Source organism: Styela clava, chromosome 12 (genome assembly GCF_964204865.1).
Source record: "Styela clava chromosome 12, kaStyClav1.hap1.2, whole genome shotgun sequence".
Taxonomy (NCBI): domain Eukaryota; kingdom Metazoa; phylum Chordata; class Ascidiacea; order Stolidobranchia; family Styelidae; genus Styela; species Styela clava.
Window position 1 is genome coordinate 7,406,802 of NC_135261.1, and position 6,100 is coordinate 7,412,901.

The window sequence follows — 6,100 nt, forward strand, 5'->3', positions numbered from 1 at the left end:
ACGAAAGACAAGACAAAGAAGATGAGTTACGCCGCCGTCGCGTCTTCGTCTCCTGCCGCAGCATCTCGACCTCGGACGCTCTTCCTAAAGACCGACAAAGACGTGGAATTCGCAGAGATGATGGTCTTCTTCAGAAACAACTCGCGGACAAGAAAGTTCTGCGATCAAATCGAGGGGCTGTTTGAAGGTCGCAAAGGGACTTGAATCCTAACCTTTGCGGCAAGAGTTTTTTTTAATCTACAGGTATGGAGATGGAAACGTCTAAGAGTGCCATTACTGTGACACTGAAAAGCGAAGCTACAAACCGGATCTACATTCGGGAATTCCGTTTGAAACTTCGTACACCGAAGCGTTCACAAAGATTAACCAGCTTGGCCGCGGAATGGTGGGACATGCTATTAGGAACTGGCACCGAGGGAGCTCAATTTCCAACGGGCACACCTCGTTTAAAATCGACGTCTTCAAAAAAGATCGTCTGCCAGACTACGTAGTGGTAGATGGCATTATAGCATAAATGGTTGTTAAATGAATGTGATAAATGGTGACAAAACCGACTTGAATTAACCTTCTGAAACGGACCAGATCAACGGACAACAACCAGGACAAGCAACAATTGGACGGAATCAACCAAAAAGCTGACCAAGCAGAAGCTTTCAACAATTGCCGAGAAACCGTCTCTACAAAACGTGCAAAAATCAAATTCGACCAACTTACGAACGTCGGGGAGATTCAAATTGCCTGGAACAACGAGTGAAGTATCAAATTGCTGACAAGCCGAAATAATCAAAAACATTATGAAAAGACAATAATCTCAATTGAAAACAGTTGAACTATGGTAACGGACTCTGGAAACGTTAAAATCATGAATATGGACTGTATTGAACATCGATCGAAATGAACTCTTTTAGAACATGATATATGTTCGAGGTGAAAAACCTAATCAAAAAACGAACTGTTGAAAACAATGAACTACATGGACTGTTTTACGGTAAATCACGCGCTCGATTCCGAACAATAGAGAAATTGTCGCGCATACCTAATGGATATACAGATCAGGAGCATGTAATTCCACAATTTGTTTCATGATTTGCAGGTTTTTCTCCTCATTGAGACAGACATTTTTCATTCTTCCACTAATACTAAGGTAAAGTACTTCTTTTTCTTCTTATATATATATACATGGCGTTTCATTCGGCTTTCAATTTTTATAAATCATTTAATGGTAAAACTTTGAATATTCTAATTTCAAATACCTTTAAAGAGATTTATATTATTAAATATTTGTGGTTAGCATTTCTTTTCGATTAAATAGATTTCGTTATCATTAAAATGCTCTCTAAAAGTAGATTCGAGCGAGTCATACTTTTAATTATTTACAAAGCCGTCATATAGAACGGTGAAATAATAAGCTCGTTAAACAAAAATTGTATCCAAAAGCGTTATTTTTTCAAAAAAGCCCTGAGATGGCATAAACTTAAAAATGCGTTTTTTTCATCCCGACATGGGACAAGCATATATTGACCAACTAGGTCTACAAAATCGTAACAATGCGATAAAGCGAGTATAAGTATTTTAACTTGGCGAAATACATTGAATTGAAAATATGTTTTAACCGTCCAAACCAAAATTTTTCAAATAAAAATACGCCATCCTTCTGTAATTCTACTTTACAATCTTTACTCTTTCTATAAACTTTTCTTTACTTCAATGTCTTGTCTCATTGTAGATCATATACATGTAAATATTTTTTTTTTGACCTATATCATTAATTTTAACATTGCGTATTGTATTTTTCTATATATTTTCAATTTATTAGAGTTGCCAATGCTTTGAACTTCCAGTTAGTAAGATGGGGAGATAATATAGCTACTAACCCCCAAAGGTACCCCATTTCATGTTGAAATCATCATGACAAAGTTAATTTTTCCCAAAATTCGAACAAAGACTTTCGTAGGAATCAAATTACACCAGTTTTAGGAACATTACATGTTCCACCCAGTCATTATCAAATTAAAATTGATATTCCTAAGACCTTTGGCACTGATTGAAATAATTATATCTAAGTTCCCATTCGTACGATGTACCTAATTACCCTTGTTGAGATAATAGGAATTTCTGTTTATAACGTGAATCACGAGCTCACGTTTACAGCATTTAATTAGAAGTATGATAGACGTATAAATACGACTCCGATATCTTTCGATAGAGAGAGAAGACGATGTAAATTGTAAACCATTCTAAGCTAGTCTGGATAAATGTTATAAGATTTGTATTCTGTGTGTTGTGGAAATTTACGAATAAAATCTTATAGAGATTTTTAACGCATCTTCATTCACGTGGGCATTGAAGCTGAAGGGTGAACGGGTGACTTGCAAGTCAGAGACAATCTACAAATTAGCAATATACGGTAACATTACATTCATCTACCAATATACATGCTATAGCATCAGGTCACTGTGGTCACTCAGATTTGAGACTTTCCTTCCACGGGAATTAGGCACTTTCCAACCTAACATCCAGATGTAGCGTACACCATAAAAACACTGATGGCCCCTGAAATCGGAGACACTTTCAATAGAACCACAATGACCCCTAGAACCCAGTACACTAAACTAGCTACTACAATTTGCAAAAAAGGCTGAAAATAATTTATGACAGACATTTTAAAAGAATAAAAACAATTATATATGTGCACAACATTTGAACAGTATTGATGACAGCTAATTCCATGACAACAACCAAACATACAACACTAAATGAACGGCAATGGCACTGCACGCAAACAGCATTATGATCCCAACATCAGCTTACTCCTACAGACACAAAACACCCAAGAGTCAACCGAAACAACCACACTCACACAACTGCACCCTGCCAACCCACAGCACACGCCAACAGGCCACCCCCACCGACAGTGTCATTGCCGTCAGTGTCATCGGATACCAACGTTTTTTTACTGGTTAATTGTATGGTTACTGGTTAATGGTGTCTATGTTACTTTACAGGTAAACCTCACAAAGCTGCGATTGCGTCAATCCCGAATGTTGATTCAAAATAGTGACTAAATAATTCGGCAATAAAGGCATTTCTGCCTGGCCATTTGGCGAGATGACGTTAATAAACAGCGCTTCTTGAATAATAATTTACATAAGCGACCCAATGCTGAAAATAATTGCGCCTTTGTACTTTTGTGCCTTATAGATATCCAGGCGCTAATTATAACTAACTCTTTCAAGTTCCGACGTTTTCTTTCAGCAAACCCCGCGATCATTATAGCTAATATCGTTACCGAGTAATTCACAATTTTGTTTACGGAATTTGTAAATTCACTTTAACTTCTTTTGACGATTTTGATAATGTCACGCCCTATTTATTAGTGCAAAAATGCCCAAAATATAACGAATGTAATCATTTCCGATGATACAACAATTCGTAAACGAGACAGTGCGCGTTGTTACATTGAAATTCACGATTGATTTTACGTTATACTCCTGTTCACGATTTCTACACTCCACCTGCCATGCATGCCCGAGTGAAATGTTTATATTTTCGAAACATTACTTGGTCAGGAATGAAAGGGATTATTTGAAAGTACATTAAAAGAACTATGTCCTGCCATTTCTTTTGTGGTCATAGCTTGTTCGTGTTATACTATGTATGGTTTTATACGAAAGTTATTTCAACATTTAATTTTCGTTAAACAAATTTATCTTTGGTTCATGCATGAAACGGTTAATCACGTGCCGCCAATCATACGGAGTTTAAAATCTGGGATATTTATTTTAAATATCTCGTCTGATCTGACGTTTCTAAATTTAGGGAACGGTGTCGGTACCCTTTTTTGCAAAATAGGGAATTGAAATGAACAATTGAAACGCAAAGAAAACAAATAACATCACAACGCAAAGACGATTTTTCGAATTTGTCGCTTTTGTCTGTTAGCGAGCGTTGCAGGTGAATTCTCGCGCAATTCATGATCGGTTCAGAGACGTTCGGTGTCCAAGTGAAGCGGCACAGATCACGTGATACCCAATATTTGAATAGTAAAGTGCCATTCGAATAATTTAATATTCGATTCGCTATTCGTTATTTTAATATTTTGCCCAGCCCTAGTCGTCACACGGACATCAGGGCATGTATACACCGAATGCCACAACGAGGCCGTTTACAAATACTGCAAAGCACCGCGCGCATGCCAAAAGAATTTCAACAACGAAAGCGTAACTATCCGTTTTATCCTCTCTCAAAGGGTAATAATGCTTACATCAAAGTAAGGATTAATAAATTTAGGTCCCGTGACACCACGTCTTCGTCGGTCTTTGAGACAACGCCGGAAGCTACAACATCAGCACCAGTAAACCGGGAGACAAACAAACCACCGTCAGAGAGAGAGAGAGAGATTTATTTAAACAAAAACAATGAAAAAAAAATATTAAATAATATCGATCATTTTTTATAGAGTTAGATTATAATGAAAACAATGAAAAACAGTAAAAAAAAATTTCAATGATTAGTAATCCAATTTACACATCGTTTTGTGTTGGCCAGTATGCAGGACCGTTGAAGGTCATCGAGGCTCCTGACCAATTTTTAACACTGTTACCAAAAAGTCGGAATTGATTGCTACAATATAAATATAAAAAAACGGAGAATGAGTCAGCAGATATTTTGTTCCTTAATTCAACACTAAGAGCACATTGTGATAGAGTTTAGAGCATAGGTTCTCAAAGTGCTCCGTACGGAGCCCCAGGGCTCCGCGAGAGAAGCACAGGGGCTCCGCGAGCTATTCGATTACTTTTCAAAATAATGACTTGGCTAATTTTGTAACTGTTCAAAGAAGCTTTGATGAATTTTGACAACAATATAGCCTCGAAATAAGGCAAAGAGGCGGAATTAAAAAATGACATTATTTATAAGCTGGAGCGCAGCCAGGATTCATAAAAGGGGGGTTGGAAATTGGAATCGGAAATTCCCGCACAACATTCTTCGCGATTAGAAAAAACGGATAACGAGATTTTTGTTGCATAAAATATTCAATTCATGAACGATGCAAGCATTAAAAGCGTCTTGTCGTTATAATTTAATTGTGCTCATCGTTACTCACGTTTGATTCGAGAGTACTATTAGGATTGCTGAAATGAAAGAATACTAGTCTAAAATAACATAAAATACGTGATAAACTGTCAACTCTAAATAAATTGGAGACGTATTTTTGCAATCTTGGGTTTGTCCTGATCTGTTCTTTCGCACACGAGATTATTTTTGAGCAAGATATCGCCGTTTAAAAAATCACAAGGGGCGGGCAAAATACAAACGATTGAAATTCACTTTATTGCATGCGGCTCCGTCGTTAGTTTCAGAATAAAAAAAAGGTACATCGCGCGCGCAATTGACTGTTTTTCGATTTAGCAGTTACTACGATGAATAACCAAAGAATACCTAACATAACACTAAATTTTGTGATTTACAATGCCTATAAAAGCGTTTTTAATCTGACCGCGAGTCTGCTAAAAACCAAACTTATAGTGTGATCTTCCATTTTAAGTTATAATATTTTAGAATGTCGTTTTTCAATCAAGAAATTCAAGTTGCGGATTTACCTCTTTATTATTATTTTTAGCATTTCGTTGCCGATGACTATAACATGGTAATATGATTTTCTGATTATACTCATAATTTTCCACGAGAACAAAAAAGCAATTATCGTTGTCATTGTGGACTATACATGTATATGCCGAAGGAGTTTTTTGATTTAGGGAGAATAAACACCAGCGTAAAGATGTTTAAAAACACGCCATGCTGATGAAAACAATCCGCGATTGTAACAAAGTGCAATCGCGCACGTTATTAGCGACCTTTTAAGTCCTACGAAAATGTCAAAAGGGAAAAGATTCGCCAATTTATTTATTAATATGTTTGTCAAGTGTCAAATTTACAGGTTTAGTATATATAATTTATCTTTGAAATTTAGATTTATATATGACTTGTATTAACCCTACTAAAAAAGGTTTCGCATTTAAATTAAGTAAAGTAGTTAATTTACCCAGGAATCTTAATCGGAAAGTAATAATTTTAACATTTATTTTGGGGCTCTGATGAT